Raw genomic sequence first — 24,331 nt, 5'->3', positions numbered from 1 at the left:
GGCGATGTCCGGCATTAGCCATGGGTCCTGGCTGCTGATAGGAGCCAGGACCGTGCCGGTATGATGCAAGCTCAGCTCCTGAGCTCTCTTCATAACCCTCCTGTGCCGCAGCTCCGTATATACCCGGCGTTTTGCAGCAAGGGGTTAAAATATACTTAATTAAAAGGCAATAAACAACTTAAATTGCAAAAAAAAAAAAAAGTACCCCCTCACTCACACCCCCCCTCACTCACACAGTAGTAACAGCAGGTCTTCACTCCACAGCCCCCCCTCTTTATAACAGGTCTCCCCTTTCCAACCCCCCCCCTCACACATAGAAGGACTCAAAGCCCCCCCTCTACTCCACATAAGAGGGCCCCCTGTCCCGTCCCCTCCTCACATATTGCAAGACTCTCAGCCCCCCTCCTCTCCACATAAGAGGGCCCCCTGTCCAGTCCCTCCCTCACACATAGCAGTACTCTCAGGCCCCCTCCTCTCCACATAAGAGGGCCCCCTGTCCAGTCCCCTCCTCACACATAGCAGGACTCTCAGCCCTCCTCCTCTTCACATAAAATGGCCCCCTGCCCAGTCCCCCCTCACACATAGCAAGACTCTCAGCCCCCCTCCTCTCCACATAAGAGGGCCCCCCTGTCTAGTCCCCTCCTCATACATAGCAGTACTCTCAGCCCCCATCCTCTCCACATAAGAGGGCCCCCTGTCCAGTCCCTTCCTCACACATAGCAGTACTTTCAGCCCCCCTCCTCTCCACATAAGAGGCCCCCCTGTCCAGTCCCCTTCAGACATAGAAGGACTCTTTGCCAAGGTTCTCATCTTACCCAGTGTAGCAGATCTTCCCCTGAGCAGCTTCTCATCCTGTGTGCTGTCAGCAGGAGGAGCCAGAATCAGTGTCCTGTCTGTACAGTATGTGGTAAAGACTCTGTAGCCTCCGAACCTCCAGTCACTGTGTAAGCCTGTCAGTCTGAGGACCTGTGTGATCCGAATCAAGTGTATTCTCATATATGTGTATATTATTGTCCCAGGTTGCAATACCCTAACAAAGGAGCATGTAAGGACATTGACAACTAATGCCACATGGACTCATCCCCAACTGTTTGTTATTTAGTCACCAGGCCAGTTAAGGACATTCAGCATCAATGCCCCAGGAACTGGTTGTTGTCACCAGGACCCAGTGGCCACTTTAATGTCGTCCACCCTCCAGGACTGGTCGCTGAGGACGGCTGTTGTTAAGAGGGGGAGTTTGTGGTGGCCCAGTACAGGAGTTCTATACCCTAGCTGCCCTGTCAGGCAGCCTCCATACAGTGTCCCCTGGGCCCCCCTGCACCTGTTCCCCTTGTTCCTGTACTTTTATGCTGTGTGTTGTATATAAAATGTGTTATAGCTTTAAGAACAGTTTACATGTGATTAACCCAGTTAGGTATCAGTGACCATGTGACGTAAGGGACCCTTCAGAGTCTCCCCCATATAAGCCCTGGGTGGAGCCTCTGCTCTCTCTTGTATGCTGAGTTGCAGTGAGGTCAAGTCCTAGGTGTGTGGAGAAGGCCTAAAGTCATTCAAGCAGCCATGGATTCTCAAGTCCATTGCCCCACAGGTCTAGTCAAAACCTGGAAAGCTACAGAAGGGGTGAAGTCAGTCATAGTCTGCCATGGTCAAGTCAGTCCAAGTCAATCTGTCTTCAGTCAGTGTGGCTCTGCAGCAAATTGTCACAGTCCACCTTAAGTCCCAGCAAGCCCTAAGGTCTCTGAAGTCACTGGTCACCTCCGTGGGCCTAGCCAAGCTATATAGACTGTTCCATCTGACTCAGTAAAGCTGCCGTTGTTCCGTAACTTGATGTCGGAGTCATTATTTGCCCTTGTGCCTAGCCCAGGAGCCAGCGGCATTCTTTTGGGTGGTGTAGAGGATAAACCACACCCTGGAATCACGAACACAAGGGGTTAATGCCATCTGCCTTTGGGGTAATTCCATCTGCCCACATCACACTCTCACCACAGTGGTGTCACACCACACCCCCTCCGTTCATGTCTATGGGAGGGGGCATGACAGCTGGTACATAGCCGTCACGCCTCCTCTCATAGATGTGAATGGAGGGGGCGTGACAGCCCGCATCGCCAGTCCTTGGGCACGGAGTGGAGTTCACTCTGTGCACCGAATGACAGGGGTGCAGGGGCGGAGATTGCGGGGGTCCCCAGCGGCAGTACCCCCGCGATCTAACATCTTATCCCCTATCCTTTGGATAGGGGATTAGATGTTTCCAGAACTTTATTGAAAATAAAGATACATATTAAAATCAAATGCATAAGCACAGTGCACAGGACTGAAAGAATGCAGGAGGTGTAGGCAAAGACATTGGAGTAAAGCGAATACAAGTGCAGTCACATGAGGTGTATTACTGAGGGTACATATGACCCCCTAATCAGAACAACTCAGTCAGTAAACATGCACAAGATGAAAAAAGAGAAAATGCAGGTGGCATATGGCTCTACATTGGGTTATCATTTTCTCTTTTTTCATCTAGTGCATGTTTACTGACTGAGTTGTTCTGATTAGGGGGTCATATGTACCCTCAGTAATACACCTCATGTGACTGCACTTGTATTTGCTTTACTCCAATGTCTTTGCCTACACCTCCTGCATTCTTTCAGTCCTGTGCACTGTGCTTATGAATTTGATTTTAATATGTATCTGTATTTTCAATAAAGTTTTGCATATCTTTGTACATTTTTGCGCATTGCTGAATTTATTTATTTGGTGTGATATAATTTGAAATTTCAGCAATACATACTTATATATTTGGTGACACCACACTATAGGACAACTCCAGGCATATAAAATGTAGAATTTTATTAGAACACTTAGTACATACAATAAATTGAAATGGACCTCACATTAAGGCTATAACATATATATATAGAATTACATCTGTATGCCCTAATATACACATGACTAGGTTTGTAATATAAATACAGTAAAATAACCTTCAATTTAAATTAGGATATAGCCCATATAAGTAAACCTGTAAGCTTGTGTATACAAAAGTATACTACACATAAGGTGCCCATGCAACTGAATAAAGCGCCAAGTGCAAAATAAGTAAGTGCAAATATTACTAATATTATTGTGCTAGTGATTCAATCACAGGTAGATCCAGCATAAGATACAGCTGAGACCCAGCGTCCCACCACACCTTATGCATTTCACAAACCTGCTTTGTCTAAGGATCCTTATGATATTTTTGGTAGGAGAGCGTAGGTGTGGATTATTCATAAACAAGGAAGCAAAAATAATAAAGTACAACTATCCATCCAAGAATGAACATTTTATTATTTTTACAGCAGTCCCAGCATAATGTTTTATTTTTATTTTTTTTTATTTTTAATACTGAAATACCTCTTTAAAGTGTTTCATAGTGAACGTACCGTGTGGATTGTGGATTGTATAGATTGCCATTGGTGAAGTTTATTCAATTGGCCACTAGATCACTGTCAAGCAGAGAGATAAAACAAATACAATCAGGCTGATGATCAATATGTCATCCTTTGGTTCATTATTCTAGTGTGTATACATTGCATTTTATCCATTCTAATTCTGAATATATATGCCAATCTACATATATAATATAAAGTTCCAGCTATAATATGCTGCTGTATGTAGACATAGACTACATATCCTTTTATACTCATAACTTTATCTCTGAAAGGAACAGACATATAACTAAGAGTAGTGGGGGTGGGGAATTTGAAAAGAAACGCAGACAGACTCCACATTCCTTTGTTCTGCATTGTCTACAAGTCATTGACAAAGCACCCAGAACTCATGAAGCTAACCCCTCCAGACACAAATAGTCCTATTCAGTGCCTCCTGCGAGACCATGGTGACAGAATCTTTCACATCAATCTCAGGTGTGTTTTATTGCTTCCTGTTATTGTGTCATATGTTATAATCAATATACTGTGTTCTAAAAATAAAAAATTAAAAAACCTTAAGGCTAAGTTTCTACTTGTTTTTTTTCGTGGCCCCCAAAAAACGCAAGAAAAAAACGCCTGAAAAAAACGTTACAGCATTTTCCTGCGTTTTTTTGTGGAGTGGAGATGGCATTTTTGGCCCCTTTGACATGTTTTCAAAAATTTTTATTAAAGGGGTATTCCAGGCAAAACTTTTTATATATATATATATATATATATATATATATATATATATCTATATATATCTATATATCTATATATATATCTATATATATCTATATATATATCTATATATATCTATATATATATATCTATCAACTGGCTCCGGAAAGTTAACTAGATTTGTAAATGACTTCTATTAAAAAATCTTAATCCTTCCAATAGTTATTAGCTTCTGAAGTTTTCTGTCTAACTGCTCAATGATGATGTCACGTCCCGGGAGCTGTGCATGATGGGAGAATATCCCCATAGCAACTGCACAGCTCCCGGGACGTGAGTCATCAGAGAGCAGTTAGACAGAAAACAACAACTCAACTTCAGAAGCTAATAACTATTGGAAGGATTAAGATTTTTTAATAGAAGTAATTTACAAATCTGTTAAACTTTCCGGAGCCAGTAAACAGGGATCAATTTATGTAGGCGGGCAGGGCACTAAAAATGTAGCCGACAATAATAAAAATTTAGTGTATGTGTGTTTTTCACTTTTATTTTTAAGGTAGTACTTCTACTCCCAGCATGGAACACACTGTTGTAGTAGTAGTAGTTCCTGTACTAATAGACATATCGCCCGGGGTGTCACTCCTGACACCCGATGTGATCGTCCATAATATAGCAGAGATGTGGTTCTATACAGCGCTCGCATCTCTGCACTACACTCCGGCCGGCCAGTGATGTGAATATTATTCATATTTTCCGCCCAGAGTCGGGATTGGCCGGATGGTGGCAGCCAATCACCGCTCTCGGAGGGAAATATGAATGGTAAGGGGCTGGCCGGAGTACAGAGCAGAGATGCGAGCGTAGGAGAAAGCCGCTCCGCATCTCAGGGATGAAGGATGAAGGACGATTGCAGCGAGGGTCAAGAATGACACCCGCTGTGATCTGTCCTTAACTGCAGGTACTACTGCTCCCAACATGGAGCACACTCTGCTCCATGCTGGGAGTTCTAGTGTTTACATTAATAGACAGATCTCAGCAAGTGTCACTCCTGACACCCGCTGTGATCCTCCTGTATAATGTATAGATGCAGCCGGACGCTCTTCTATAATCCCCTGCACTGCTGTATATATACACCTATTCATATTTCCCACAGAGTTGTGATTGGCTGGAACCATCTGGCCAATCACAGATCTCTGCGGGAAATATGAATAGATGTATATATACGGCAGTGCAGGGGACCATAGAAGAGTGGCCGGCCGCATATATACATTATATAGGAGGATCGTAACGGGTGTCAGAAGTGACAAGGGCGTTCTGTCAATTAGTACAGGTACTACCACTCCCATCATGGAACAGTGTGTTCCATGCTGGGAGTAGTAGTACTATGTAAAAAATGTTTAAAAAAAAGAAAGAAAAACACAAACACTACATTTTTATTATTGTCGGCTACATTTTTAGGTCCCTGCCCGCCCACATAAATTGATCCCTGTTTTAAAAATTCATAAAAATTTCGTTATAAAAAAGATACATTTCGTTAGATACAATTTTTCTATCACTACTGCATGTTTTTTTTCTATTTATTTTTTTAATGGTACCCTACGAAATTTTATTAAAAATTGTATCTCCATCACTTTTTTGGATCGCTAAAGTCCAAAAAAGAATAAAAACTGCCTGCAAAAACGCCAAAGTTAAAACCCAACTGTCGTTTTTCTTGGCGTTTTTTTTTTTTCTCCCATCGACTTCTATGGGAGAAAACTGCCATGATTTCAGGGGAAAAAACGACATAGGCTCAACATGCTGTGACTTTGTATAACCGCAGAGGAGCTGAAAAAGAGTGAAAAATGCCAAACTGGAAAACGCAAAGTGGCAAAAGAATTTAGCGATTTCTCATTGATTTACAGTTAACATCTGGCCACAGCGTTTTTTCAATGAAAAAACACCATGGGGCCATTTTGGCACTTTTTTTTGAGGGGGGGGGGGCTAAAACACACGGAAAAAAAAACAAGTAGAAACTTAGCCTTAAGGAGAACTCACAAATAGGTTTTCATATTATGGTGGAGGATGTAAGTCAGTGGGGAATTCAGAATTCTCAATCACCTTGGTCAGAAAGATTATTGGGGAGATTTATCAATGAAAAGTGTAGCAGTTGCCCACAGCAACCAGAGTGCTTCTTTCATTTTAAAAAAGGTCTCTGAGAAGCAATCTGATTGGTTGCTATAGGAAACTGCTCCACTTTTCTACTGCACATGTTTTGATAAATCTCCCTCAATGTTCCTACTGTGTGGGAGCAAATTCTCATGCAAAAAAAGGCTAAAAATATTAAACCAATATACTTTTGGGTTAGAAGCTCAAACAACGGTTCTTCCCCATCTTTTGTATCAAAAACAGTCTGTTATTTGTCCATTTCATAGCATAAAAGGATGGCGATAAAATGTATTTTCCAATTATTAAGTTTATTAGAACTTAATGGAAAGTTTGCTGGTAATGTACATTATTTGATGGCCATTATTGTCGAAAAAATTAAGCTTGACAGTGAACATCTGAATCAGGTCATGTCTTTCCTTGAGCAGGGGGACCTTACGTGCACTGCAGGATCAGTCCCTCATGGCATAGTGTGTTGCCATTTGATTTCTCGGTGACTATGGTCCCAGCTGCCTTGAGATCATTGACAGCTTCTTCTTATGTAGGTCTGGGCTGATTTCTCACTGTTCTTATGATTACTGAAACTCAACAAGGTGAGATCTTCCGATCTTCCATGGAGCCCCCCCCCCCCCCCCCCCCCCCGTCTGAGGGGGATTGAGTGTGAATATTTTTTTTTTTGCTGTTACTGTGTCTCTCACTGTTCAAATAAACCTACCATTAAAATTATAGATTGATCCTTTCTTTGTCACTAGGCAAATGTACAAAATCAGCAGTGGCTCAAATTATTTTCCCTTCACTGTGCATGAATTTTTTCCTTTTTTTTCAATGCACTTTTACATGTTACCACCATGACAGCAGTACCAGTGAGATTACCCCTTGACAAGAGAAACAGGAACACAAAGAGGTAAAAAGCCTCTGGCCCAATTCAACCTCAGTGTTTCCTTTTTCTTATGCAGGATCAAGACTCCGGCAGATTTCCGGAGATCCTATGCTGTTGGAGAGGTCGCTGGCATGTAGTTACAAGCAGTGTGGTCATCTGTGGGTCTTCCTGCCTCCTTTGTCTGCACAAGTCGCTCCCTTTAAGTTGCCACCTGGTCTTTTCCCATCTGTGGCAGCATACCTTCTTAAAGTTCAGGTCACAGCACAGGTATGCATATATATATATATTTTTTACCAGCAATCATTCTAGAGAGAGCGAAAACTTGGTCTAGACCACATACTTTCTTCAGACATCATCCCACAGACTCAAAATGTTGCATTCTGTTGTCCCACCCTTATTCATTTTACTGGGCATGTCTTGTGGTGCTATCATTGTGGCAGTATGTAAAGATAGAATAATGGCTTATGAATTATGACATCATCTACTTATTTACCATGCTTTTTTTGTTGTCTATCCTTTATTCTATGTTATTTTTAATCACTGAGGTTGACCTGGTGGAGGGCCTTTTTAACCTCTTTGTGTTCCAGTTCCTATGCCGAAGAAACTCTAGTGGTGCTGTCAGGGTGGACCCATGAAAACCAAATTATCTGTAAGTCATAATTCCATCTTTGGTTGTGTAATTTGCATGACACCTTTAAAGCAGAGTGAAGTTATACAAAAATATTGTGACTTTATAAAACATTGCCCCTTTTATACTAAAGTCAAAGAAAAGTATGTCAAACATTTTGAGCAAAATTAGCCTTGCTACTGTGATCGGCATCATCACAGTAGCAAGGCTAATTTTGCTCAAAATGTTTTACATACTTTTCTTTGACTTTAGTATAAAAGGGGCAACGTGTTGCAATGGTGTAGCAGGGTCTGGTGGTATTAACCCTGTGGGGTAAGGTGTTATTAACCCCTGATTAGTCGTAAAGCCAGGATTTGGTTGTTTCGGTATAAGGCTGTGCCGAAAACCAACCCAGAAACCGCAGGCAATAAAGGAATGTCCACAGCAGCAATTGTGAAAATAACTGGAACTTTTACTTGCAATTCTTATTAAACAGTCTTTACAAATATGCAGTTTCTCTAGAGGCAATCAGGATGCAGGATACCTCACAGGCTTGCTGGGACTTGTAGTATTGAGATGATTTATGCAGGCCACTGTGCTTCTAATATTATTCTTGAGTTGAGTAGTAGTCACTAGAATTGTAGATAGAGCTTGATAACTCACATTTTGAAGTGGCTGAAGGTTCATTAGGCTTTGGCCTAGCGGAGATGAATTTAGATATTACAGGTATTGTGCTTGGCTGAAATCCAGGAATCAAGAGAGTGAATGTAGAGACTACAGCCCCTTATATAGTAGGGAGGCTGGGCTAAAGCCCATTGGCTGCAAAGCCTGTGGTTCCTGTGCCCATGGCACTCTGGGTAGTGTCACATGACAGTGGTTCACATGACTAACCTCTATACATTTGTACAACTTTATGTATAATGAACAATATGTACACAACACATTTACAATGCATTAACAGAAGGTGAGCAAGGGGTGAGCCCTGTCGGAGAGCCCTATGGACTGCAGGGACTCTTCCGGAGGGGACCTAGAGATAGTACAGGACCATGTCCTGTACTGGGACACCACACTGCCCCCCCACCCCAAAAAAACAAATTTATGTAACATTTTGTGCCTAAATCAAATTGTCTCAATTGTCTCAATTGTCTCGTTTGAGGAAAGATAGTTTATCCCTCCTTGAAAAGTGACATCATGTTTTAAAACATATTTGCGCAAAAGTAGAGCTTTCCAGAAATTTGTCATGACATTGACACACGCACACAAAAAAGTTACAGGAAAGTGATGAATATGTTGTACATCTGAGCCAGTGTGTTCCAACCTAGCAATGCGGTACAAATGCACTAGAGCTTGGTCTCCTGGGGGAGTATTTATCAAAACCTGTGCAGAGGAAAAGTGGAGCAGTTACCAATAGCAACCAATCAGATTACTTCTGTCATTTTTTTCAGAGGCCTTTTTAACCCCTTAAGGACCAAGGATGTTCTGGAACGTCCCCACACCCTGGGCTTTCACGGTCTGTCAGTACATGCTGGGAGTTGTAGTTTTGAAACAGCTGGAGGTTCCCACCCCCCATGTGAATGTACAGGGTACATTCACACAGGCAGTTTTACAGTTAGTTTTCTGCTTCAAGTTTGAGCTGTGGCAAATTTGTCGCCGCAGCACAAACTCCTAGCGGTGAACTCACTGTATACGCCCGCCAGTGTGAATGTACCCTAAAAACACCACACTACACTACACTAACACATAATAAAGGGTAAAACACTACATATACATTACATTACATTACACTGTCCCCCCCCAAAAAAAATGAAAAACGTATCGTACGGCAATGTTACCAAAACAGTGCCTCCAGCTGTTGCAAAACAACAACTCCCAGCATTTCCGGACAGCCACTGACTGTCCAGGCATTCTGGGAGTTTAGCAACAGCTGGAGGCACCCTGTTAGGGAGATTTTACACCAATGATTCCCAATGTCCACCCCTATGCAATCCCTATGAAGTCCTCAAATGCGCATGGCGCTCTCTCACTTCAGAGCCCTGTCGTATTTCAAGGAAACAGTTTAGGGCCACATATAGGGTATTTCCGTACTTGGGAGAAATTGCACTACAAATTTGGGGGCTTTTTATCCTTATACCCGGTTATGAAAAGGAAAAGTTGAGGTCTATACCAGCCTGTTGGTATAATTTTTTATTTTATTTTTTACACTAACATGCTGGTGTTGCCCCATACTTTTTATTTTCACAAGCGGTAAAAGCAAAAAAAGACCTCCAAATTTGTAACACAATTTCTCCTGAGTAAGGAAATACCACAGATGTGGACGTAAAATGTTCTATGGACGCACAACAAGGCTCAGGAGTGAGAGCGCACTATGTACATTTGATGCCTAAATTATTGATTTGCACAGTGGTGGCTGATTTTACAGCGGTTCTGACATAAACGCAAAAAAAAAAAATACCCACATGTGACCCCATTTTGGAAACTACACCCCTCACGGAATGTAACAAGGGGTATAGTGAGCCTTAACTCCTCACAGGTGTTTGACAAATTTTCATTAAAGTTGGATGGGAAAATGAGAAAAAAAAATTCACTAAAATGCTGGTGTTACCCTAAATTTTTCATTTTCACAAGGGAAAATAGGAAAAAAGCCCCCCAAAATTTGTAACCTCATTTCTATTAAGAACATACCCCATATGTGGATGTAAAGTGCTCTGCTGGCACACTACAATGCTTAGAAGAGAAGGAGCGCCATTGGGATTTTGAAGAGAAAATTTGTCCGGAATTGAAGGCCACTTGTGTTTACAAAGCCCCCATAGTGCCAGAACAATGGACCCCCCCCACATGTGACCCCATTTTGGAAACTACACCCCTCATGTAATGTAATAAGGGGTACAGTGAGCATTTACGCCCCACAGGTGTCTGACAGATTTTTGGAACAGTGATCCGTGAAAATGAAAAATGCCAGTGGGGTGTAAATGCTCACTGCACCACTTATTAAATTCTGTGAGGGGTGTAGTTTCCAAAATAGGGTCACATGTGGGGGGGTCCACTGTTCTGGCACCACGGGGGGCTTTATAAATGCACATGGCCCCTGACTACCATTCCAAACTAATTCTCTTTCCAAAAGCTCAATGGCGCTCCTCCTCTTCTGAGCATTGTAGTTCGCCCGTAGTGCACTTCATATCAACTTATGGGGTACCTCCATACTCAGAAGAGATCGGGTTACAAATATGGGGGGTATTTTCTGCTATTAACTCTTGCAAAAATGTCAAATTTGGGGGGAAACACACATTTTAGTGAAAAAATTTTTTTTTTTACATATGCAAAAGTCGTGAAACCCCTGTGGGGTATTAAGGCTCACTTTATTCCTTGTTACATTCCTCAAAGGGTCTAGTTTCCAAAATGGTATGCCATGTGGGGTTTCTTTGCTGTTCTGGCACCATAGGGGCTTCCTAAATGCGACATGCCCCCCCGAGCAAAATTTGCTCTCAAAAAGCCAAATATGACTCCTTCTCTTCTGAGCATTGTAGTTTGCCCGTAGTGCACTTCAGGTCAACTTATGGGGTACCTCCATACTCAGAAGAGATGGGGTTACAAATTTTGGGGGGTATTTTCTGCTATTAACCCTTGCAAAAATGTGAAATTTGGGGGGAAAAACACATTTTAGAGATAAAAAAAATATTTTTTTACATATGCAAAAGTCGTAAAACACCTGTGGGGTATTAAGGCTCACTTAATTCCTTGTTACGTTCCTCAAGGGGTCTAGTTTCCAAAATGGTATGCCATGTGTTTTTTTTTTTTTTTTTTGCTGTTCTAGCACCATAGGGGCTTCCTAAATGCAACATGCTCCCCAAAAACCATTTCTGAAAAACATACTCTCCAAAATCCCCTTGTCGCTCCTTCGCTTCTGAGTCCTCTACTGCGCCCGCCGAACAATTTACATAGACATATGAGGTATGTCCTTACTCGAGAGAAATTGGGCTATAAAATATAAGTATACATTTTCTCCTTTTACCCCTTGTAAAAATTCAAAGATTGGGTTTACAAGAACATGCGAGTGTAAAAAATGAAGATTGTGAAATTTCTCCTTCACTTTGCTGCTATTCCTGTGAAACACCTAAAGGGTTAAAATGCTGACTGAATGTCATTTTGAATACTTTTGGGGGTGCAGTTTTTATAATGGGGTCATTTGTGGGGTATTTCTAATATGAAGACCCTTCAAATCCACTTCAAACCTGAACTAGTCCCTGAAAAATAGTGAGTTTGAAAATTTTGTGAAAAATTGGAAAATTGCTGCCGAACTTTGAAGCTCTCTGATGTCTTCCAAAAGTAAAAACACGTCAATTTTATGATTCAAACATAAAGTAGACATATTGGAAATGTGAATAAAATTATTTTTTTGGGGGAATATTCATTTTCCTTACAAGCAGAGAGCTTCAAAGTTAGAAAAATGCAAAATTTTCAATTTTGTCATCAAATTTTGGGATTTTTCACCAAGAAAGGATGCAAGTTACCACAAAAATTTACCACTATGTTAAAGTAGAATATGTCACGAAAAAACTATCTCGGAATCAGAATGATAACTAAAAGCATTCCAGAGTTATTAATGTTTAAAGTGACAGTGGTCAGATGTTCAAAAAACGCTCTGGTCCTAAGGTGTAAAATGGCCTGGTCCTTAAGGGGTTAAACATTAAAGAAGCAATCTGATTGGTTGCTATGGGCAACTGCAGCATTCTTCCTCTACATGGGTTTTGATAAATCTTCCACCTGATCTTTTGAGATCATAACACAATAACATGCCTAGTAATGACTGCTGAGAAGTGATCTCTATAGAATAGGAAATGTCAGCTTGTTTTAAGGATAAATTGTCACAATTGGTTTTAATATTAATAGGGTGCCATTGAAAATGGGAAAAAAATTAAAATAAAACATGCCCTTTAAGCATTCCCTTTAACATTGACCATACCGTGAGAAATATTTGCCAAGTGGATCTGGTTCTGCTTAGTCTGAGTTCACTTTAAAGGGGTACTCTGGTGGAATTTTTATTTATCAACTGGTGCCAGAAAGTTAAACAGATTTGTAAATGACTTCTACTAAAAAATCTTAATCCTTCCAGTACCTTTTTAGCAGCTGTATGCTACAGAAGAAATTATTTTCTTTTTGAATTTCTTTTTTGTCTTGTCCACAGTGCTCTCTGCTGACACCTCTGTCTGTGTCAGGAACTGTCCAGAGCAGCATAGGTTTGCAATGGGGATTTTCTCCTGCTCTGGACAGTTCCTGATAAGGGCATCAGGTGTCAGCAGAGAGCACTGTGGACAAGACAAAAAATAAATTAAAAAACAAAATAATTTCCTCTGTAGCATACACCCACTAAAAAGTACTGGAAGGGTAAAGTTTTTTTTAATAGAAGTAATTTACAAATCTGTTTAACTTTCTGCCATCAGTTGATTAAAAAAAAAAAAAATTTTCCACTGGAGTACCCCTTCAAATTACAGGAGTTGAGCAGAGAAAAAAATACTGCATGTCCTAATTTTTTCTCCACTTAATATTAATTCTTGAAAAACAAAAGCCCCAGATGGAAACCCAATGGACCCCATTCAAAGTCAATGGCACCCGTTAGGACCTAAAAAAAGAAAAAAAGAACAGAAGAGACCCTGAACAGGTCAGAGCACCACGGCAGTGTGCACTTAGTCTTATTTGGAAATTTCAACCAGACCAAACTTTGTTTCCTCCACCAGTAGTTTTGTAGACCAGTCACACTGCAGTTTTGGCTTCAGATGTTAGGATGTAGGAAACGGGACCAAATCAAATCTTTCAGAGAGGGGTTTAGCTGTTCTCTTCTCTCCAGAGATAGTTGTGAAAGCCATGACGTGCATTTTTTTCAACCTTTGTAACTATGTATCCAGCACTTGTTCACAAACTGTAACACCCAGTGCCTGTTCTGCAGCTTTCAGTTTACAGTGCAAGGTCACATTCAGTAACTGCTGAGCATGTTATTGAAGGAACAAACTTATCCAGTATCATGTGAATTCAACTATAGAAAAAGACATGGTCGCACATCCACAACATGCACATTGATCTAATGCTTCTCAACAACATTTATTAAATTAACAGGTCATTAGTGTACAGTGGTCCCTCAACATACGATGGTAATCCGTTCCAAATGAACCATCATTTGTTGAAACCATTGTATGTTGAGGGATCCGAGCAATGGAAAGAATAGGAAGTTATACTTACCTGTTCCCACCGCTCCGGACCATCACCGCTCGTCACCGCTGCCCTGGATGTCGCCCTCCATCGCTGTCGCCGGGTCCCCGGGGTATCCGGACATCTCTGCTTCCCCGGGATTCTCGCTCTCCGTCATAACGTCACTACGCACGCTGCTCCTATTGGATGACGGGACGTCGTGCGCGGCGATGTGATGCCGGGGATCCCGAAGAGGACACGCCGAGGACAGGTAAGAGACCATCACGGGAGCACACGGGGCACCGTAAACGGCTATCCAGCTGCAGCTGAAGCAGTCAGCGCTGCCGGATAGCCGTTTATGCGATGGCCCCGACATACAAAAGCATCGTATGTTGATGCTGCATTCAACATGCGATGGCCTCTGAGAGGCCATCTTATGTTGAAATTATCGTATGTCAGGGCCATCGTAGGTCACTGTACTTTATGATCATGAAGTGCAAGCCTGCTAGCCACGTCACGGCCAATGTAGCGGGTCCCTAACATCCCTAGCATTAAATGGTGCAGCACTAAGCAGCGACCACCTCCGCCTCAAGACAGGGGGAATGACCCACTGGCAGAGCCTCCCCCAATGCATCTCAAACCAGTCCCTGGGCCGCACCCCCTCCACAGACACGGCGCTAGGCCAGCAATGGACACCACACAGCACCGCATCAGTGTGAACAGATGTAAAAAAAACACATTCACCATGTGCTCCCAGTATCAGATTGGGAGGCTGCCAGAAAGATTAGGCCGTAATGCAGCTTCCTGCCAATTATATAGGCCTGGGCTGGGGCGGTGGTGGTCGCCGCTCAGTGCTGCACCATTTTATGCTAGGGATGTTAGGGACCCACTACTTACAGGTGGCCATTATGTGGCTAGCGGGCTAGGACTTCATAAAGTACACTAACGACCTGTTAGTTTAATAAATGTTGCATGTTGTGGATGTGCGACCATGTCTGTTTTTTTTTTTTTCGTTTTCATGTTTTAAGCAACTTCTAGTTTTGTTTGTCACAATTTTCAGACACTCCCTATATGTAGATGACCTGCGACATTGTGATTGAAATATGAAGTCTTAACAATTTCTGTGATCTGATAACCTTTGAGTCATTTAGGTTGTCGTGAATGGATTTCCACCGACTCCTGCCTTGTTAAGTACAGCAGTGGGTACTCCTTGTAAATTCCAGCAGTGGGTGCTCCTTGTAAATTCTAGCAGTGGGTACTCCTTGTAAATTCCAGCAGTGGGTGATCCTTGTAAATTACAGCAGTGGGTACTTCTTGTAAATTACAGCAGTGGGTACTCCTTGTAAATTACAGCAGTGGGTACTCCTTGTAAATTACAGCAGTGGGTACTCCTTGTAAATTACAGCAGTGGGTGATCCTTGTAAATTACAGCAGTGGGTGATCCTTGTAAATTCCAGCAGTGGGTACTACTTGTAAATTCCAGCAGTGGGTACTTCTTGTAAATTCCAGCAGTGGGTGCTCCTTGTAAATGTCAGCAGTGGGTACTCCTTGTAAACGTCAGCAGTGGGTGCTCCTTATAAATTACAGCAGTGGGTACTCCTTGTAAATTCCAGCAGTGGGTGATCCTTGTAAATTACAGCAGTGGGTGATCCTTGTAAATTCCAGCAGTGGGTACTACTTGTAAATTCCAGCAGTGGGTACTTCTTGTAAATTCCAGCAGTGGGTGCTCCTTGTAAATGTCAGCAGTGGGTACTCCTTGTAAACGTCAGCAGTGGGTGCTCCTTATAAATTACAGCAGTGGGTACTCCTTGTAAATTCCAGCAGTGGGTGATCCTTGTAAATTACAGCAGTGGGTGATCCTTGTAAATTACAGCAGTGGGTACTACTTGTAAATTCCAGCAGTGGGTACTTCTTGTAAATTCCAGCAGTGGGTGCTCCTTGTAAATGTCAGCAGTGGGTACTCCTTGTAAACGTCAGCAGTGGGTGCTCCTTATAAATTACAGCAGTGGGTACTCCTTGTAAACTACAGCAGTGGGTACTCCTTGTAAACTACAGCAGTGGGTACTCCTTGTAAACTACAGCAGTGGGTACTCCTTGTAAACTACAGCAGTGGGTGCTCCTTGTAAACTACAGCAGTGGGTGCTCCTTGTAAACTACAGCAGTGGGTACCCCTTGTAAACTACAGCAGTGGGTGCTCCTTGTAAACTACAGCAGTGGGTGCTCCTTGTAAACTAAAGCAGTGGGTACCCCTTGTAAACTACAGCAGTGGGTGCTCCTTGTAAACTACAGCAGTGGGTGCTCCTTGTAAACTACAGCAGTGGGTACTCCTTGTAAACTACAGCAGTGGGTGCTCCTTGTAAACTACAGCATTGGGTACTCCTTGTAAACTACAGCAGTGGGTGCTCCTTGTAAACTACAGCAGTGGGTGCTCCTTGTAAACTACAGCAGTGGGTGCTCCTTGTAAACTACAGCAGTGGGTGCGCCTTGTAAACTACAGCAGTGGGTGCGCCTTGTAAACTACAGCAGTGGGTGCTCCTTTTAAACTACAGCAGTGGGTGCTCCTTGTAAACTATAGGAGTGGGTACTCCTTGTAAACTACAGCAGTGGGTACTCTTTGTAAACTTCAGCAGTGGGTGCTCCTTGAAAACTACAGCAGTGGGTGCTCCTTGTAAACTATAGGAGTGGGTGCTCCTTGTAAACTACAGCAGTGGGTATTCTTTCTAAATTTCAGCAGTGGGTGCTCCTGGTAAACTACAGCAGTGGGTGCTCCTTGTAAACTACAGCAGTGGGTGCTCCTTTTAAACTACGGCAGTGGGTGCTCCTTGTAAACTACAGCAGTGGGTGCTCCTTGTAAACTACAGGAGTGGGTGCTCCTTGTAAACTACAGCAGTGGGTGCTCCTTGTAAACTACGGCAGTGGGTGCTCCTTGTAAACTACAGCAGTGGGTGCTCCTTGTAAACTACAGCAGTGGGTGCTCCTTGTAAACTACAGGAGTGTGTGCTCCTTGTAAACTAAAGCAGTGGGTACCCCTTGTAAACTACAGCAGTGGGTGCTCCTTGTAAACTACAGCAGTGGGTACTCTTTGTAAACGTCAGCAGTGGGTACTCTTTGTAAACGTCAGCAGTAGGTACTCCTTGTAAACGTCAGCAGTGGGTACTCCTTGTAAATGTCAGCAGTGGGTACCCCTTGTAAACGACAGCAGTGGGTACCCCTTGTAAACTACAGCAGTGGGTGTTGCTTGTAAACTATAGCAGTGGGTACTCTTTGTAAACGTCAGCAGTGGGTACTCTTTGTAAACGTCAGCAGTGGGTACTCTTTGTAAACGTCAGCAGTGGGTACTCCTTGTAAACGTCAGCAGTGGGTACTCCTTGTAAATGTCAGCAGTGGGTACCCCTTGTAAACGACAGCAGTGTTACCCCTTGAAAACGACAGCAGTGGGTACCCCTTGTAAACAACAGCAGTGGGGACCCCTTGTAAACGACAGCAGTGGGTACTCCTTGTAAACATCAGCAGTGGGTACTCCTTGTAAACGACAGCAGTGGGTACTCCTTGTAAACGACAGCAGTGGGTACTCCTTGTAAACGACAGCAGTGGGTACCCCTTGTAAACGACAGCAGTGGGTACCCCTTGTAGACGACAGCGGTGGGGACCCCTTGTAAACAACAGCAGTGGGTACCCCTTGTAGACGACAGCGGTGGGGACCCCTTGTAAACAACAGCAGTGGGTACCTCTTGAAAATTCTAGCAGTGGGTACTCCCTTAGCTATAATAGTATAGTAGTTATACATCTCTCTCGAGGCTGTGTTTACACATTGCATTTAATGCCACAGTTTTTTTTTTTGCCGTGATGTTCCCATAATTGCAGCAAATTTTTTTTTTTTTTTTTTACCACAAATGACCGTTAAAATTTATCACATTAGGAACAGCAAAAATGCAGTACAATTGTGTGAAAATTTTCATAAAACATCAGTTCTGATTATAGGTCAAACGCTTTTGCCTTAAAAAATGTATCTAAAAAACTTACTTTAAAAAAAAAAGAAAAAGATTTGGAACTGCATGTAGTGTGAACTGGCACCAATCCACTTATCTGGGTTTACCTGGGTGACCTCCAGCACCAGAAGTCTGATTGGATGACTAGCTGCAATGATCAAACACCACACCCAATCTTTGCACAGCCTGAGGATTAGCTGAAACAGAAGGCATATACAAGAACATCTACATTATTCTCTAATAGCCTATGCTGCATTATATAAGCAAAGAAAAATCCAAGCGTGCCTATTAATCATTCAAAGGCTGGAAACCAGTCCTGCTCATGTGCTGCTCACAAATATGCAAGAGTGCTCTGCATTGTGAGCAGTTTATAGTCAGGACAGGGTTTCAGACATGTATATATTTCCATTCACTTACAGCAAGCAGATAAATAAAAAATGCTTCAGCAAGTATGTTACAAAATTGGAGACGTTTTCATTACTGCATGAATTATTTTATTTACACAAATCTGAAAAGCGGATTAAAGATAAATAAATAAAAATCTATTTCTGAGTTTCCACCCTTTTTCTCCTACAACCTGACTATGCATTGTCATTGTTGAGTGCCATATTGTTGACCAACGTCTGTAAGATCTGCTAGTATTAGTATGTGTTCCCCTAATTGTAAAGTAGTGGAATTTACATATATCCAATTATCCATATGAATGGAATGTAGGTACTAGAGAAGTGACCATGGGGACTGTGTCTGCAAATCCAGTGGATAACCCTATTGAAAAACAACATTTTGGATAGCTAGCTGCCAAATCCTAGCAGGCTAAAGTACCCCCACTGAGCTCATGACTACGGTGTCCATTTTTGGACAGCATCAGCCGTCAGCTGTCAGGAAAAATAGCGTCCCGCCTCCTTCCTCAGACAAATCAGTTTTTAGCTGTACCTCCCTCATCCTTCAGCGAATACAGCGTCTCGCCTCATCCCTCGGACCAATCTCCGTCAGGCTTCAGCGAAAACTGCGTCCCGCCTCATCCCTCCTCTGTCAGGTGTCAGCCAAAACCTTTGTCATCCTAAACTCTCTCATGCCTCAGACTCAGACAAAAATGAAAGTGAGTCAGCAGAGCTTGGGTAGACCTGTTAGCACAGACAGTGTGTGATTGGCTGCCAGCACAGATACTGTGATTGGTTGATGGGAGGGTGAGTGCAGTCCCGCTCCACTGTTTCGACACACTTCTTTACAAACCCTAATCTCTCATGTACCCAGATTTTCCCGATTCCTGCAAAACAAACCTACGCTCTCAGCTTTTGTACTCAGCTGTAGGTTTTTCAGGAATCGGGAAAAGCTGAGTACATAACTGTAGGTTTTTCAGGAATCGGGAAAAGCTGAGTACATAACTGTAGGTTTTTCAGGAATCGGGAAAAGCTGAGTACATAGCTGAAGGTTTTTCAGGAATCGGGAAAAGCTGAGTGCATAGCATACATTCCTGAAAAACCTACAGCTATGTACTCAGCTTTTCCACACCATACTCATGAACAGTGAATAAAGATGTGTGTGCTTTATGACCCCATGAAACACATAAGTGCACTGTATGCTTTACAGACACAGAGCTCTGCCCTACATGCTTTACATACACAACTCTGCACTGTAGCTCTGCACTGTATGCTTTATAGCTCTGCACTGTATGCTTTATAGCTCTGCACTGTATGCTTTATAGACAAATAGCTCTGCACTGTATGCTTTATAGACAAATAGCTCTGTGTATGCTTTATAGACAAATAGCTCTGCACTGTATGCTTTATAGACACATAGCTCTGCACTGCATGATTTATACCCACACTGGTCAACACTACACAATTCCCTTTACATGTACAACTCAGCCAAAAACCTTGTACTCTCACATTGAGAGCTCTGCACTGTGTACTTTAAAGACACATAGCTCTAAAATATATGCTTTACATATACACACATAGCTCTGCCCTATATGTGTGGTATCCCAGCACAAATGGCTGTCCCATGGTTGAAGACTGACTCGGGCAGCCTGGCAGCACAGAGTGTTGGGCCCACTGATGTTCTTTTTTATATTAATTATGTGGACATTATAAAATAAGAGTAATATATTTTCTTTAAATACTTTTTGTTATTGTTCTATGTATGTATGTTTGACATGTTACTGTGCCTTTAACCCCTTCCCTCTTTGGCAATTTTCCATTTTCACACTTTAGTTTTTTTCCTCTTTACATTTTAAAAATCATAACCCTTTCAATTTTGCACCTAAAAATCCATATAATGGCTTATTTTTTGCGCCACCAATTCTACTTTGTAATGACATCAGTCATTTTACCCACAAATATGTGTGACAAAATGGCCAGAAATTACTTTTGGGGGCTTCCGTTTCTACGCAGTACATTTTTAGGTAAAAATGACACCTTATCTTTATTCTGTAGGTCCATACGGTTAAAATGATACCCTATTTATATAGGTTTGATTTTGTCGTTCTTCTGAAAAAAATCATAACTACATGCAGGAAAATGTATACGTTTAAAATTGTCATCTTCTGACCCCTATAACTTTTCACCCTAGTAGTAAGGAGATTACATGAGGAGTAGGTTTGTTACAGTGTCACCCCAGTAGTAAGGAGATTACATGAGGAGGAGGTTTGTTACAGTGTGTCACCCCAGCAGTAAGGAGATTAAATGAAGAGGAGGTTTGTTACAGTGTGTCACCCCAGTAGTAAGGAGATTACATGAGGAGGAGGTTTGTTACAGTGTGTCACCCCAGCAGTAAGGAGATTAAATGAAGAGGAGGTTTGTTACAGTGTGTCACCCCAGTAGTAAGGTGGGAGTCAAGGGGCGGAAAAATTTGCCTTTGCCTATGGTGGCAAAAAATGAGGGGCATCACTATTAAGGACATCCCTGTGTCCCAAAAGTTATTTTCGGGACACAAGGTTGCCCGCATTAACTCTCTGCGGCACTGCATTAACTTTAAAAACACAGGAGCGCACGCCGAGACGTCACTGACATCCCGTGCTTGCGCCCATAGGAATGGAGGCGCAGAGCATCGAGCAGGAGGACGCCCGCTGGCCAGCATGGTAAGTCACCAGCGGCACGTAATCTTCAGTGCTTAGACCACTGCTCCTCTGGTCCCAGGACCTACTGCTATGTCCTATAAGCCAGGAGGAGCAGTGGTTGGAGCACTGAAGCAGGGCAATACACAGACATACAGCCTCCAGCCATACACTATATATCAGGGGTCCTCAAACTTTTTGAACAGGGGGCCAGTTCATAGTCCCTCAGACCGTTGGAGGGCTGGACTGGCAGTATAGTTCCCCCACATTAGGTGCAATATAGTCCCCCACATTAGGCTGGCAGTATAGTTCCCCCCACATTAGGTGCAATATAGTCCCCCACATTAGGCTGGCAGTAGAGTACCCCCACATTAGGTGCCATATAGTCCCCCACATTAAGCTGGCAGTACAGTTCCCCCACATTAGGCTGGCAGTACAGTTCCCCCACATTAGGCTGGCAGTACAGTCCCCCACATTAGGTGCAATATAGTCCCCCACATTAGGCTGGAAGTACAGTTCCCCCACATTAGGCTGGCAGAACAGTTCCCCCACATTAGGCTGGCAGTACAGTTCCCCCACATTAGGCTGGCAGTACATTAGTTCCCCCACATTAGACTGGAAGTACAGTTCCCCCACATTAGGCTGGCAGTACAGTTCGCCCACATTAGGCTGTCAGTACAGTTCCCCCACATTAGGCTGGCAGTACAGTTCCCCCACATTAGGCTGGCAGTACAGTTCCCCCACATTAGGCTGGCAGTACAGTCCCCCACATTAGCTGCAATATAGTCCCCCACATTAGGTGCAATATAGTCCCCCACATTAGGTGCAATATAGTCCCCCACATTAGGTGCAATATAGTCCCCCACATTAGGTGCAATATAGTCCCCCACATTAGGTGCAATATAGTCCCCCACATTTGGCTGGCAGTACAGTTCCCCCACATTAGGTGCAATATTGTCCCCCACATTAGGCTGGCAGTATAGTCCCCACACATTAGGTGCATTATAGTCCCCCACATTAGGTTGGCAGTACAATTCCCCCACATTAGGTGCAATTTAGTTCCCCACATTAGGTGCAATATAGTCCCCCACATTAGGCTGGCAGTACAATTCCCCCACATTAGGTGTAATATAGTTCCCCACATTAGGTGCAATATAGTCCCCCACATTAGGCTGGCAGTATGTTCCCCCACATTAGGTGCAATATGTTCCCCCAAATTATGTTGGCAGTATAGTCCCCCATATTAGGCTGGCAGTATAGTCCCCCATATTAGGCTGGCAGTATAGTCCCCCATATTAGGCTGGCAGTATAGTCCCCCACATTAGGTGCAGTATAGTTACCCCACATTAGGTGCAGTATAGTTCCCCCACATTAGGTAGGCAGTATAGTTCCCCCACATTAGGTGAAGTATAGTTCCCCCACATTAGGTGCAATATAGTCCCCCACATTAGGCTGGCAGTATGTTCCCCCACATTAGGCTGCCAGTATAGTTCCCCCCACTTTAGGTGCAGTATGTTCCCCCACAGGCATACAGCCTCCAGTGATACAGTATGGCTGGATGCTGTATGCCTAAGTACTGCCCCATTTCAGTGTTCCGACCACCACTCCGGCCATAGCAGGACCAGAGGATCGGTAGTCAGAACACCGAAGGGATGCGCCACTGGTAAACACTTACCTACTACCAGCGCGCGTCCTTGCTTCTTCTCCGCTTCTCTGCGCTCGGTTGCCATGGGCGCACGCATGGGACATCAGTGATGTCGTTGCGTGCGCCTGTTCCCGGCGATCCCCGCGTTTTTTAAGTAAACGCGGGCCGTAGGGACTTAACAGAGGCGTCCCTGTGTTTTGAAAGCATCTTTCGGAACACAGGGATGTTCTGAGACAAAAACACCCGGCGGGCCGGGTAAATGCACTCCGCGGGCCGCATGTGGCCCGCGGGCCGTAGTTTGAGGACCCCTGCTGTATATGGTTGTAGGATGTATGTCTGTGGGGGAACTATACTGCACCTAATGTGGGGGAACTATACTGCCAACCTAATGTGGGGGAACTATACTGCCAACCTAATGTGGGGGGACTATACTGCCAACCTAACGTGGGGGGGAACTATACTGCGAACCTAATGTGGGGGAATTATACTGCCAACCTAATGCGGGGGAACTATACTGCCAGCCTAATGTGGGGGAACATACTGCCAACCTAATGTGGGGGAACTATACTGCCAACCGAATGTGGGGGAACATACTGCCAACCTAATGAAAGGGAACTATACTGCCAACCTAATGTGGGGGAACTATACTGCCAACCTAATGTGGGGGAACTATACTGCCAGCCTAATGTGGGGGAAAATACTGCCAACCTAATGTGGGGGAACATTACTGCCAACCTAATGTGGGGGAACTATACAGCCAACCTAATGTGGGTGGACTATACTGCCAACCTAATGTGGGGGAACTATACTGCCAACCTAATGTGGGGAGAACTATACTGCCAACCTAATGTGGGGGGAACTATACAGCCAACCTAATGTGGGGGGGAACTATACAGCCAACCTAATGTGGGGGGAACTATACTGCCAACCTAATGTGGGGGAACTATACTGCACCTAATGTGGGGGAACTATACTGCCAACCTAATGTGGGGGAACTATACTGCCAACCTAATGTGGGGAGATATACTGCCAACCTAATGTGGGGGAACTATACTGCCAACCTAATGTGGAGGAACTATACTGCCAACCTAATGTGGGGGGAACTATACTGCCAACCTAATGTGGGGGAACTATACTGCCAACCTAATGTGGGGGGAACAATACTGCAAACCTAATATGGGGGGAACTATACTGCCAACCTAATGTGGGGGGAACTATACTGCCAACCTAATGTGGGGGAACTATACTGCCAACCTAATGTGGGGGGATCTATACTGCCAACCTAATGTGGGGAGAACTATACTGCTAACCTAATGTGGGGGAACTATACTGCCAACCTAATGTGGGGGATCTATACTGCCAACCTAATGTGAGGAGAACTATACTGCTAACCTAATGTGGGGGAACTATACTGCCAACCTAATGTGGGGGAACTATACTGCACCTAATGTGGGGGAACTATACTGCCAACCTAATGTGGGGGAACATACTGTCAACCTAATGTGGGGGAACTATACTGCCAAACTAATGTGGGGGGGAACTGTGCTGCCAACTTAATATGGGGGAGGGGAGGGAACTATGCTGCGTACTTAAAGGGGTAGTCCACTGCCCCAGTGTTTGGAACATTTTCAGCAGGCCAGGGGCGGGCGAGGTGAGGGAAGGGGGGTGGCAACAGCTGGAGGCACAAAATGGGTCGGGTCACCGGCGGATCCACAGAT

The sequence above is a fragment of the Hyla sarda genome, chromosome 1 (genome assembly GCF_029499605.1).
Source record: "Hyla sarda isolate aHylSar1 chromosome 1, aHylSar1.hap1, whole genome shotgun sequence".
Taxonomy (NCBI): Eukaryota; Metazoa; Chordata; class Amphibia; order Anura; family Hylidae; genus Hyla; species Hyla sarda.
This window is presented reverse-complemented; position numbering follows the sequence as displayed.